At 46.5% G+C, this 14,531-nt stretch overlaps 1 protein-coding gene across 5 annotated transcripts in view; it reads left to right on the top strand.

Moving 5' to 3' along the window:
* The window catches only part of BRAF (B-Raf proto-oncogene, serine/threonine kinase), a 119,423-nt gene that overhangs the window by 38,022 nt on the left and 66,870 nt on the right, over positions 1-14,531 (top strand). The gene's annotated exons all lie outside the window — the stretch shown is intronic.

Below are 14,531 nucleotides of genomic sequence, written 5' to 3'. Positions count from 1 at the left end.
AGACGTTTGACTTTTTTAAATTTAAACTTAAAATAGTTAAAAGTTGTATGCAGCGTTGTAGCTGTGTCGGTCCCAGGATATTAGAGAGACAAGGTGGGTGAGGCAATATCTTTTGTTCAACCAACTTCTGTTGGTGAAAGACAAGCTTTCGAGTTCTTGTAGCTCAAAAGCTTCTCTTTCACCAACAGAAGTTGGTCCAATAAAAAATATTCCCTCACCCAGCTTGTCTCTCTAATAGTTAAAAGTATCACCTAAATCAGCAGGTCTCAAACTTTTTTTACAAAGGTGACACACACAAGTGCATTTTGTCTTTTTGGGGGACCCACCATTACCCCAGTTGGTTCCCTTCATCCCCCTTGCCCTCACTCTCCCAGTTCTGCCCCCTCCTGCAGCCCCAGCTGGCCACTCTCTCCCCGTGACCGACCATGGCCACCATCTCTTCCAGGCTGCTGACTGTCTGCTCACTGGCTCAGGCCGCTTCTTCCGTGCTGCTGCTATCCAGATCCCACTCCTCAGACTGCTGCCTGCTGCCCAGGGGAAGTGAGAGCCAGGGTATGTCTACACTACGAAATTAGGTCGAATTTATAGAAGCCGGTTTTATAGAAATCGGTTTTATACAGTCGATTGTGTGTCCCCACATAAAATGCTCTAAGTGCATTAAGTTGGCGGACCGCAGCCACAGTATGGAGGCTAGCGTCGACTTCCAGAGCGTTGCACTGTGGGTAGCTATCCCACAGTTCCCGCAGTCTCCGCCACCCATTGGAATTCTGGGTTGAGATCCCAATGCCTGATGATGCAAAAACAGTGTCGCGGGGGGTTCTGGGTACATGTCGTCAGGCCCCTCCCCCTCCGTCAGAGCAACGGCAGACAATCGATTTGCGTCTTTTTACCTGGGTTACCTGTGCAGACAACATACCACAGCAAGCATGGAGCCCGCTCAGCTCAGCTCAGCTCACCATCACCATATGTCATCTGGGTGCCGGCAGACGTGGTACTGCATTGCTACACAGCAGCAGCTAATTGCCCTTTGGCAGTAGACGGTGCAGTATGACTGGTAGCCGTCATCGGCTGTCTGGGTGCTGGCAGATGTGGGGCTGCATTGCTATACAGCAGCAGCTCCTTGCCTTTTGGCAGTGGATGGTGTATTACGACTGGTATCTGTCGTCGTCGTATTCCTCAGTGAGTTCGGTCTGAGGCACCTGGGCAGACATGTTTTGTCTCCTGGAGACTCAGTCCTGCCGGCAGTCCTATTGAACCGTCTTGACGATGATGGCTAGCAGTCGTAATACAGCATTTTCTGCCAAGCACCCAGAAGATGCCGATGGCTATCAGTCATGCTGCACCGTCTGCTGCCAGCTTAAGATGTAAAAAATAGATGGGCCAGATTTGTTCTGTATTCATTTGCTTCCCCCTCTCTCCGTGAAATCAACGGCCTGCTAAACCTAGGGTTTTGAGTTCAATCTTTGGGGGGGCCATTCTGTGTGACAGTTGTTTGTGTTTCTCCCTGATGCACAGCCACCTTTGTTCATTTTAATTCCCTGTAAGCCATGTTGTCACTCACCCCTCCCTCCCTCCCTCCGTCAGACAATAATTTCGCGCCTTTTTTCAGCCCAGACGCCATAGCCCTGGGATCATGGAGCCCGCTCAGATCACCGCGGCAATTATGAGCACTATGAACACCACGCGCATTGTCCTGGAGTATATGCAGAGCCAGAACATGCCAAAGCAAAACCAGGCGAGGAGGCGATTGCAGCGATTGCAGCGCAGCGACGAGAGTGATGAGGAAATTGACATGGACATAGACCTCTCACAAAGTACAGGCCCCAGCAATGTGCAAATCATGGTGTTACTGGGGCAGGTTCATGCCGTGGAACGCCGATTCTGGGCCCGGGAAACAAGCACAGACTGGTGGGACCGCATCGTGTTGCAGGTGTGGGACCATTCCCAGTGGCTGCGAAACTTTCGCATGCGTAAGGGCACTTTCATGGAACTTTGTGACTTGCTTTCCCCTGCCCTGAAGCGCCAGAATACCAGGATGAGAGCAGCCCTCACAGTTGAGAAGCGAGTGGCGATAGCCCTGTGGAAACTTGCAACGCCAGACAGCTACCGGTCAATTTGGAGTGGGCAAATCTACTGTGGGGGCTGCTGTGATCCAAGTAGCCAACGCAATCAAAGACCTGCTGATATCAAGGGTAGTGACTCTGGGAAACGTGTAGGTCATAGTGGATGGCTTTGCTGCAATGGGATTCCCAAACTGTGGTGGGGCGATAGACGGAACCCATATCCCTATCTTGTCACCGGAGCACTAAGCCACCGAGTACATAAACCGCAAGGGGTACTTTTCAATGCTGCTGCAAGCCCTGGTGGATCACAAGGGACGTTTCACTAACATCAACGTGGGATGGCCGGGAAAGGTACATGATGCTCGCGTCTTCAGGAACTCTGGTCTGTTTCAAAAGCTGGAGGAAGGGACTTTCTTCCCGGACCAGAAAATAACCGTTGGGGATGTTGAAATGCCTATCGTTATCCTTGGGGACCTAGCCTACCCCTTAATGCCATGGCTCATGAAGCCGTACACAGGCAGCCTGGACAGGAATCAGGACCTGTTCAACTATAGGCTGAGCAAGTGCCGAATGGTGGTAGAATGTGCATTTGGATGTTTAAAAGCGCGCTGGCGCAGTTTACTGACTCGGATAGACCTCAGCGAAGCCAATATTCCAATTGTTGTTGCTGCTTGCTGTGCGCTCCACAATATCTGTGAGAGTAAGGGGGAGACATTTATGGCGGGGTGGGAGGTTGAGGCAAATCGCCTGGCCGCTGATTATGCGCAGCCAGACACCAGGGCGGTTAGAAGAGTACAGCAGGGCGCGGTGCGCATCAGAGAAGCTTTGAAAACCAGTTTTGTGACTGGTCAGGCTACGGTGTGAAACTTCTGTTTGTTTCTCCTTGATGAACCCTCCCCCTCCCTCCACCCCCGGTTCACTCTACTTCCCTGTAAACTAACCACCCTCCCCTCCCCCCTTCGCGCACCGTTTGCAGAAGCAATAAAGTCATTGTTACTTCACATTCATGCATTCTTTATTAATTCATCACACAACTAGGGGGATAATTGCAAAGGTAGCCCGGGAGGGGTGGGGGAGGAGGGAAGGAAAAGGACACACTGCAGTTTAAAAGTTTAAAACGTTAACACTTATTGAAGGCCAGCTTTCTGATGCTCGGGCAATCATCTGGGGTGGAGTGACTGGGTGGCCGGAGGCCCCCCCACCGCGTTCTTGGGCGTCTGGGGGCTATGGAACTTGGGGAGGAGGGCTGTTGGTTACACAGGGTCTCTGCTCCTGCTGCCTTTCCTGCAGCTCAACCATACGCTGGAGCATATCAGTTTGATGCTCCAGCAGCCGGAGCATCGACTCTTGCCTTGTGTCAGCAAGCTGACGCCACCTATCCTCTTCAGCCCGCCTCTTGCTCTCTTCAGCCCGCGATTCAGCCCACCATCTCTCCTCTAGTTCATATTCTGCTTTTTTGCACTCTGACATTGACTGCCTCCATGCATTCTGCTGTGCTCTGTCAGCGTGGGAGGACATCTGGAGCTCCGAGAACATATCATCCCTATTCCGCCGTTTTCTTCTTCTAATCTTCACTAGCCTCTGCGAAGGAGAAACATTTGCAGCTGGTGGAGGAGAAGGGAGAGGTGGTTAAAAAAGACACATTTTAGAGAACAATGGGTACACTCTCTTTCATGTTAAATTTTGCTGTTCACATTACACAGCACATGTGCTTTCGTTACAAGGTCGCATTTTTCCTCTTATATTGAGGGCCTGCCGGTTTGGTGTGAGAGATCACTCACGCAGTGCCGGGCAACAGATTTCGGCTTGCAGGCAGCCATGGTAAGCCACAGTCTTTTGGCTTTTTTAACCTTCTTAACATGTGGGAATGGTTTCAAACAGTAGCGCCCTCATTTCCCATACCAAGCACCCGTTGGGTTGGCCATTTAAAATGGGTTTGCAATGTAAAAGGAGGGGCTGCGGTTTCCGGGTTAACATGCAGCACAAACCCAACTACCCCCCCCCCACCCGCGCGCACACACCCAATTCTCTGGGATGATCACTTCACCCCTCCCCCCACCGCGTGGCTAACAGCGGGGAACATTTCTGTTCAGCTGAGCAGGAACGGGCACCTCTGAATGTCCCCTTAATAAAATCACCCCATTTCAACCAGGTGACCGTGAATGATATCACTCTCCTGAGGATAACAGAGAGATAAGGAATGGATGTTGTCTGCATGCCAGCAAACACTGGGACCATACGCTGCCATGCTTTGTTATGCAATGATTCCAGACTGGCCTGGCGTGGTAAAGTGTCCTACCATGGCGGACGGGATAAGGCAGCCCTCTCCAGAAACCTTTTGCAAAGGCTTTGGGAGTACATGAAGGAGAGCTTTCTGGAGATGTCCCTGGAGGATTTCCGCTCCATCCCCATACACGTTAACAGACTTTTCCAGTAGCTGTACTGGCCGCGATTGCCAGGGCAAATTAATCATTAAACACGCTTGCTTTTAAACCATGTGTAATATTTACAAAGGTACACTCACCAGAGGTCCCTTGTGTGCCCTCAGGGTCTGGGAGCACGCCTTGGGTGAGTTCGGGGGTTACTGGTTCCAGGTCCAGGGTGATAAACATATCCTGGCTGTTGGGGAAACCGGTTTCTCCGCTTCCTTGCTGTGAGCTCTCTTCATTGTCTTCATCATCATCTTCCTCGTACCCTGAACCCGCTTCCCTGTTGCGTGATTCTCCATTGATGGAGTCAAAGCACACGGTTGGGGTAGTGGTGGCTGCACCCCTAGCGTGACATGCAGCTCCGTGTAGAAGCGGCATGTTTGCGGCTCTGCCCTGGACCTTCCGTTTGCCTCTCTGGCTTTGTGGTAGGCTTGCCGTAGCTCCTTAATTTTCACGTGGCACTGCTGTGCGTCCCTGTTATGGCCTCTGGCCTTCATGGCCTTTGAGACATTTTCTAATATTTTGCCATTTTGTTTACTGCTGCGGAGTTCAGCTAGCACTGATTCGTCTCCCCGTATTGCGAGCAGATCCCGTACCTCCCGTTCTGTCCATGCTGGAGCTCTTTTGTGTTCTTGGGACTCCATCATGGTTACCTGTGCTGATGAGCTCTGCGTGGTCACCTGTGCTGTCCATGCTGGGCAAACAGGAAATGAAATTCAAAAGTTCGCAGGGCTTTTCCTGTCTACCTGATCAGTGCATCTGAGTTGAGAGTGCTGTCCAGAGTGGTCACAATGAAGCACTGTGGGATAGCTCCCGGAGGCCAGTAACTTCGAATTCTGTCCACACTACCCCAAATCCGACCCGCAAAGGCCGATTTCAGCGCTAATCCCCTCGTCGGAGGTGGAGTAAAGAAACTGGTTTAAAGGGCCCTTTAAGTCGAAAAAAAGGGCTTCGTCGTGTGGACGTGTCCAGGCTTAATGTGATTTAACGCTGCTAAATTCGACCTAAACTCATAGTGTAGACCAGGCCCCAGTGTGGGGGGTGGACACCTGTGGTAGGTCGGGGCCTACTATTTGGGAAACACACTGCAAGATTAGAGAAATATTTTCTGTACTTTTTGAACTGTTTACTGCCTTTGACAGTGTTTTGTGTGTAGTCAGTTTTCCTCCTTTTTGTGGGACTTTTGCACACCACTGGTGGAGGAACACTTTAAAAATAGGAAAACATAATTGTGAAGCCATAAAAAATGGCATGGGGACTCGAACCACTTTTGTACCTGAAACTACTTTTAACTTTTTTAAATTGACTGTTTAATGCTTAAATAAAAAAAACCCTACAAGAAACTTGGTTGCATTAAGGAGAACTAAAAAAGATATTCTTTGGGTAATATTTTTTAAAAATACTTTACTCCAGTTGCTGTAGTTGCCATAAGGATGGTGAGTAATGGCTGGAAGGTGGTTCATGAGAAAATGTATCCAAGATCTAGTCCATACTAAGAAAGAGTTTGAGGACTTCTGGAAGTGTGCATTTGGTATTTGAAAACTTTGAAAAAGAGCCAAGTGTGTTAATGACCACTGTTCATGATATCAGAGTATAACCATCCTTACTGGATGAGGACACTTTCTTTGGCCAAAAGTGAAAATGGGAAATATTGATCAATGAGGGATGAGTCATAAATCTGTTACCAAGACCTCTTTGACCTAAGCTGATTTGTGTACTGTGGTAAACAGCTGATCACATTTTATTTGTCCAGTGAGTCTATTCTTGCCCTCACTCCCCACTCTCTTAGCCTGTGGTTACCCATGCAGCTCAGCAACACTTTCTAGGCAACTCAGCAGTTGCACTTATAAATGTATTTCTTTACTTTGAGATTTCAATAAAAATGAGTTTACTGTTCATGAGAGCTGCTGGACTGATCACTCTGGTGAATTAAGTTCTTATCTACAGAACGTACAACAGACACAGTTGTAGTATAAGCTTCACCCCCTTCAGTTCTTTTCTAAAGGTGAAGGTAGTTCAGCCTTTATGCCTGTTCAGTCCTGCATGCATCATCTGAAACCAGCAACAAGATGCCAATTGATGTCAGTTATGAATATGACTTTTGTGATTTACGTATTTGTTCTTTAGAAATTGGATAAACACCAAAAGTTCAATTTTTAAATCACCAAACACCTATTGGATAGTAAGCCTTTTAGCCCCTTCAGCATACATGAGTCAGAATACAACCAGTGACTAAGAGGCAAAAGATTTTATATCTTGTTATCCAAAATCTCGATCCAGTCTCAGACTCATAGACTTAAAGGTCAGACGGGACAATCGTGATCATCTAGTCTGACCTCCTGCACATTGCAGGCCACAGAACCTCACACACCCACTCCTGTAATAGACCCCTAATGTCTGGCTGAGTTCGTGAAGTTCTCAAATCATGATAAAGACTACAAGTTACAGAGAATCCACTATTTACACTAGTTTAAATCTGCAAGTGATCTGTGCCCCATTCTGCAGAGGAAAGCAAAAAAAACCCAGGATCTCTGCCAGTCTGACCTGGGGAAAAATTCCTTCCTGACCCCAAATATGGTGCTCAGTTAGACCCTGAGCCATTTGGCCAAGACCTATCAGCCAGATGCCTCAGAAAGAATTCTCTGTAGTTACTCAAGCCTTCCCCCATCTAGTGTCCCATCACTGTCTGTTGGAGATATTTGCGCTAGCAGTCACAGATCAGCTACATGCCATTGTAGGCAGTCTCATCATACCATCCCCTCCATAAACTTATCAAGCTCAGTCTTGAAGCCGGTTAGGTTTTTTGCCCCTACTGCTCCCCTTGGAAGGCTGTTCAAGAACTTCACTCCTCTGATGGTTGGAAATTTTCACTTAATTTCAAGCCTAAACTTGTTGATAGCCAGCTTATATCCATTTGTTCTTGTGTCCACATAGGCACTTAACTTTGGGTACGTCTACACTTACCGGAGGGTCCGGCGGCAGGCAATCGATGTTCTGGGATCGATTTATCGCGTCTGGTTTAGACGCGATAAATCGATCCCGGATCGATCCCGGAAGTGCTCGCCGTCGACGCCGGTACTCCAGCTCGGCGAGAGGAGTACGCGGCATCGACGGGGGAGCCTGCCTGCAGCGTCTGGACCCGCGGTAAGTTCGGACTAAGGTACTTCGAATTCAGCTACGTTATTAACGTAGCTGAATTTGCGTACCTTAGTCCGAAGTGGGGGCTTAGTGGGGACCAGGCCTTTAACTCCTCTCCCTCCAGGGTACTTATCCCTCTGACGTATTTATAGAGAACAATCCTATCTCCCCTCAGCCTTCTTGGGGTTAGGCTAAACAAGCCAAGCTCTTTGAGTCTCCTTTCATAAGGTAGGTTTTCCATTCCTTGGATCATCCTAGTAGCCCTTCTCTGCACTTGTTGCACTTTGAATTCATCTTTCTTAAACATAGGAGACCAGAATTGCACACACTATTCCAAATGAGGTCTCACCAGTGCCTTGTATAACACTTCCCTGTCTACTGGAAATACCTTGCCTGATGCATCCTAGGACTGCATTAGCCTTTCTCACAGCCTTTTTCAATTCTTCCTGTTTTCCCCCATACGTTGCTGATATTAGGAATTAATGCTGCGTTTGAGTACACGAAACTTAGAGCTAAAGCAAGTCCTGTCATGGAATAAATCCATTTTATTAATGTACCGCTGGAATAAACACTTATTTTTTCAGCCGTGGCCTTGTCATCTATACTCTTCTCTATTTATACATTTTACAGTATTTTATGTTCCAAACCTCTCAGTAATTTCAAATGGCTGTCATTTTAGTAAAAAGAAGCTGCCACAAGAATATCATGCTACCCCTCAAATGTGTATCGGATAAAAGCAAGGATTTAGAATTTAGCTTCACCTATTCAGACTTTGACCAATGACAGTTTTAAGGACCCATTTTTTTTTGCAACGTGCCAAAGCTAGAAATAACTCCTTTATGTAATTTAAAGAGCAGGGATTCACAACTGTTTATTGATGTAAAGCATTTGTTCCTAGAGAAGTGTATTGAGAAAGTGGACCTTAAATAATGACATGATAGAAAAACTATTTAGGGAAATATTTAGTTCTTGAATGTATATTGGTACTGATGTCACTCCAACACATGCACATTGTAAATGAAATCAGCTTTTCTTCACAACTTTCCATCTGTATTAGTTTTGTGCAATTATCTACGTTTTTTAAAAAAAAGGGGGGATTGGAAAAGCCAGTATCTCTCTCTCTTCAGTGTTTGACAGAAACAAAAGCTTGAAAAAATGATTTGGCACATACACAAACTGTGACTGTCTGATGCCACTTCCTCTCCACAGCTGTTCCCCCGGCAATTTGAAGGAATAAAATAGTAGTGCGCTTCTTGTGTTCTGTTAAATAAACTATTCAATAAGTAACAGTGAAATCTGGCAAGAGAGTCCATGGAATGTTACTAAATTAGACCTCATTACTATTTTTGTTTGTTTGTTTGTTTATACCATCGGCCCCTACCTGCCTTTACTCTTTACACTGTGATCCATTATAGGAAAGAGAGTATCACTTCCTACATTGTTTTCAGTGTTGTTCCTTCTCTGTCCCTATACTTATCATTTTTTCCTATGTTGCTATTGCCCCTCTTCCGCTGCGCGCCCCCCTCTCCCCCCAAATCTTATTACAGGCATGGTACTGCCTTTAAGGCTCTTTAGCCCTTAAAGCGCAGGGATCCAACCTCTTTGTTTTGCATGAAGAATACAGTGTATATTCTCCAAACTTACAATACATTGTGAGTAAAGATTGAACGTTGTTGGGTTTTAAGAGTATATGTTAGTTTGAATTCAAATTAATTTAAAATAGGACCTACAGGAAAAGTTTCCTCTCTGATTTATCTCTGATGTCTTGCTAACTAAGGTGGATAAAAAAACAATGACTAAATAAAAGCATCCTTTAAAAAAAAATTTTTTTTAAATAAATCTATTTAATTTTAAACTTGTGGCAACCTGTTCGAACCTACAGGGTTGGAACCTGGGACCTTGAGGGTTCTAGGCTGCTGACTCCTACACAGCCCCAGGAGACTTAGGCTGGGCTTCTGTGGGAGGTCCCTGTGAGGCTGGGAGCAGGAAGTACAGCAGGACTGGAGTGGCAGTCCCTTTTGCAACCCCTTGATTGGCAAATACCAGTATATAAACGAGGAAGCCATGAAGGGGAGCTCTCTGAGCAGCAACATAGACTGTCTGCCCATTTCTGCTCCAGACTCCGCTTTCAATAGACCCTAGACTCTGGCTGTCGACCCTGGTTTGTCCTCAACTTGGCTATTTCATTGCTGTCTGTAACCTGGTACCCCACCCCAATCTCCTGGTAACTTGAGCCTGCCTGACACTTGACTCTGTTTACCCTCTGGCTCATCTTGCACTTTGACTTCCCAGTACCCGACTCCTGGTCCAATCACTAGGGCTGACTGTCCATGTCCCGGTTGTGACACAGCCTATGTTAAGGCGCAAACTTACAATCCATTAAAATAATTTACATGGACTACTTATTATTTTTGTATTTAATGTTTGCGGCCAAGTTTTAAAGAAAGTCAAACCACTGAGCTGCTGGAAGACAGTGGCTAAGCAGCTGGAACCAGAGTTTGTTGTAGTCCTAAACCACCTTTTGATAGCAATATCCTTTTCTGCAAGTGTAGAGAGAATATATTTAGTTTCAGAGTATTCAGCTAGTTCTTTCAAAGTTCAGAAACCAGTTGGGAATTGAAAAAGAAGGAAAGTTTGTTTTCTGCTTCCTATCTATGAATCAAAACTAGGTGTGAGAAGATGAGATCATCTAATTCTAAAATCTTGAAGGACGTGGTGACCAGAAACAATAACGGTAGTTCAGTTCACTAACTACAGATATTTATCTTGTTTAATAAATCAGTTTTAAATGCAAAACTCATTTTGATAATTTTTTTCCCGATGTATCCAGCACAGGTATGGTAGTTTCATTTAATAAAAATTAAAATGTTTTGTGAAAATAGAACTTGACACAAATCCCAAGTAAAATAATTAATTATGTAGTAAATAATAAATGCATCATTCATCATTTTCTAGCAATAAAAAAATGTAAAAATTAAGAGTCTGACTAAAAATAAGTTTAAACTATATGTTGGCTTAAGTAAATGTATATAAATATATTGTATCCTCCTGGTTAACAAGAAGAAGCACGAAATTTAATGTAAAGGGTATACTTAGTTGCAAATCAACGTGTTTTAAGGGTTATTCACCAATGGTAGGGAAATAACTAAAGTACAAATGCAAAACACAATTAAAACTAATGGTTTAATTCATGATTAAAATTGGTGATTTAAATCACTTTGATTTAAACCAATCCACCCTGTTGCTAATAAAAGGCTGGCTTGTTTAGACTTTATAGTTAAACCTCATTGCTGGATAGTGATGAATGCAGGTTTGAAGAAGTTAGGTTGCATTTAAAGTTATTAACAATTGTTTTCTCCTATCTCTTCCATCATATTCACAAATAACACAGGTATGTAGGCACAAAATTAGGAAGGTCAAGGCACAAAATGAGATTAAACTACCTAGAGACATGAAGGGTAACACCAGAACATTCTACGAATACATTAGAAGCAAAAGGAAGACTCAGGGCAGGGTGGGCCCGTTACTCAATGAGGGTGGGGAGGGAAACAATAGGAAAAAATGTGGAAATGGCAGAAGTGCTAAATGACTTTTTCAGTTTTCAACAAAAGGTTAGTAGCGTTTGGACATCTATCATAGTGAATGCCAGTGAAAATGAGTTAGGATCAGAGGCTAAAATAGGGAAAGAATAAGTTAAAAATTACTTAGACAAGTTAGATGTTTTCAAGTGACCAGGGCCTGATGAAATACATCCTAGAATACTCAAGTAGCTGAGTTAGGCAATATCTAAGCCATTAGCAATTATCTTTGAAAAGTTATGGAAGACGGGAGAGATTCCAGAGGACTGGAAAATATAGTGCCAATCTATAAAAAGGCAAATGACTGGGGAATTACAGATCAGTATCTGGAAAGATAATGGAGCAAATAATTAAACAATCTATTTGCAAACACCTAGAAAATAAGCTTCCTTATAACTTTCTTTGACAGTGTTATAAACCTTGTGGATGAGGGGGAAGTGGTAGATGTGATATATCTTGACTTTAGTAAGGCTTTTGATACTGTCTCTCATGACTTTCTCATAAGCAAACTAGGGAAAGACAAACTAGATGGAGCTACTATAACAAGGGCGGGCAAACTTTTTGGCCTGAGGGCCGCATCGGGTTTTGGAAATTGAATGGAGGGCCGGTTAGGGGAGGGGGTTGTGGCCTTGGCCCCACCCCTATCTGCCCCCCCCCCCGCTCCCTGTCCCCTGACTGCCCCATCTAACCCCCTTTCTCATTCCTGATGCCCCCCCCCGGGACCCTTTCCCCATCCAACCACCCCTTCCTCCCTGACCGCCCCCAGAACTCCTGCCCCTGACTGCCCCCCGCTGCTCCATCTAACCCCCCCTGCTCCTTCCTGATTGCCCCCCCCGGGACCCCTGCCTCATCCACCCCCCTGTTCCCTGCCCTCTGACCGCCTCGACCCCTATCCACACCCCTGCCCTCTATCCAACCCCCCCCCCTCCCACTCCCTGCCCCCTTACCGTGCTGCCTGGAGCACCGGTGGCTGGCGGCGCTACAGCTGCACCGCCCGCCCGGCGCTACAGCCGCTGCCCCAGTAGCTCGCAGCCGCACCGCTGAGAGCATTGCGTTGGCAGCGGGGTGAGCTGAGGCTGCGGGGGAGGGTGAACAGCAGGGGAGGGGCTGGGGGCCGGGGGCCGGCCAGCCTCCCCGGCCAGGAGCTCAGGGGCCAAGCAGGAGAGTCCCGCGGGCCGGATGTGGCCCGCAGGCCATAGTTTGCCCACCTCTGTACTATAAGGTAGGGTGCCCAGGGAGCAAGTATGAAAAATCGGGACAGTGTGTGTGGGGTAATAGGCACCTATATAAGAAAAAGGCTCAAATATCAGGACTGTCCCTATAAATCGGGACATCTGGTCACCCTACTATCAGGTGGGTGCATAACTAGTTCAAAAACTGTTTTCAGAGAGTAATTATCAGTGGTTCACAGTCATGCTGGAAGGGCATATTGAGGGGGGTCCTGCAGGGATTAGTTCTGGATCTGGTTCTGTTCAATATCTTCATCAGTGATTTAGATAATGGCATAGAGAGTACATTTACAAAGTTTGTGGACGATACCAAACTGGGAGGGGTTGTAAGTGCTTTGGAGGATAGGATTAAAATTCAAAATGATCTAGACAAACTGGAGAAATGGTCTGAAGTAAATAAGATGAAATTCAAAAAGGACAAATTCAAAGTACTCCACTTCGGATGGAACAGTCAGTTGCACACATACAAAATGCGAAATTACTGCCTACCAAGGAGTACTGCGGAAAGGAATCTGGGGGTCATAGTGTATCACAAGCTAAATATGAGTGAACAGTGTAACACTGTTGCAAAAAAAAAAAAAAAAAAAAAAAAGCACCATTCTGGGGTGTATTAGTAGGAGTATGGTAAACAAGATAGAAGAAGTAATTCTTCCATGCTGATTAGGCCTTAACTGGAGTATTGTGTCCAGTTCTGGGCATCACATTTCAGGAAAGATGTGGAGAAATTGGAGAAAGTCCAGAGAAGAGCAATAAAAATGATTTAAAGGTCTAGAAAACATTACCTATGAGGGAAGATTGGAAAAATTGGTTTTGTTTAATCTGGAGAAGAGGAGACTGAGTGGGGACATAACAGTTTTCAAGTACATAAAAGGTTGTTACAAGGAGGTGGGAGAAAAATTGTTCTTCTTAACCTCTGTGGATAGGACAAGAGGCAATGGGCTTAAATTGCAGCAAGGGTGGTTTAGGTTGGGCGTTAGGAAAAACTTTCTAACTGTCAGGGTAGTTAAGCACTGGAAGAAATTGCCTAGGGAGGTTGTGGAATCTCCATCAATGAAGATTTTTAAGAGCAGATCAGACAAACATCTGTCAGGGATGATCTAGATCAATGGTTCTCAAACTTTAGCAACCCGAGGACCCCCATTTTGATTTAAAAATTTGTGGGTATCGCCAAACCCCCCACTCAGCCCTTGCCCTGCCCCCTTCACCAAGGCCCGCCTCCCCACACCTGCTCAGTCCATACACCCTACCTCCATTGCTGGCCCTCCCCCACCCTCACTCACTTTCACCAGGGTGGGGCAGGCAGGGGTTTGGGGTGCAGGAGGGTGTGCAGGCTCTGGGATGGGGGTTGGGTGCAGGAGGAGGTGTGGGGTGCAAGCTCTGGGAGGGAGTTTGGGTGCAGAGTGCTGGCTCTGGTCGGGCAGCGCTTACCTTGGGCAGCCCTGAAAGAGACCTGCACATCCCTTTAGCAGCGGCTCCTGGGTCGGGGGGGAAGGGATCTCCGCACGCTGCCCCTGCCTGCAGGCACTGACCCTGCAGCTCCCATTGGCTGCAGTTTCTGGCCAATGGGAGCTGTGGAGTCAGTGCTCGGGGCGGGGGCAGCGTGCGGAGACCCCCTGCCCCCCTCCCCCAGGGATGTGCTGGCTGCTTCTAGGAGCGACATGGAGCCAGGGCAGGTAGGGAGCCTGCCTTAGCCCCGCTGCGCCACCAGACTTTTAGCATGCAGGAGGCGCTGAGAGGGACGGGGAGAAGTTGATCAGCGGGGCCTGCGGACTCCCCGGGGTACCCTCGGGGACCCCCCCAGGGGTCCACAGATCCCAGTTTGAGAAACACTGGTCTAAATAATACTTAGTCCTGCCATGAGTGTAGGGGATTGGTCTAGATGACTTCTTGAGGTCCTTTCCAGTCCTACAATTGTATGATTCTATGATTCATTCTCCAGCAGATAAGGTAATGCTACATATTAATATTAGTCTCCTCACCTAACACAAAACTTTAGTGATGACCTTATACTTTCTCTAGGATTCTTGGGTATGTCTCCACACCACTTTAAAGTGTAATTATAGCAGGGGTAGGCATATCCCTGCTAGCTTTGAT

The sequence above is a fragment of the Emys orbicularis genome, chromosome 1 (genome assembly GCF_028017835.1).
Source record: "Emys orbicularis isolate rEmyOrb1 chromosome 1, rEmyOrb1.hap1, whole genome shotgun sequence".
NCBI classification, from domain to species: domain Eukaryota; kingdom Metazoa; phylum Chordata; order Testudines; family Emydidae; genus Emys; species Emys orbicularis.
The sequence above is the reverse complement of the archived record's forward strand: the minus strand, read 5'-3'. Positions and strand labels throughout refer to the sequence as shown.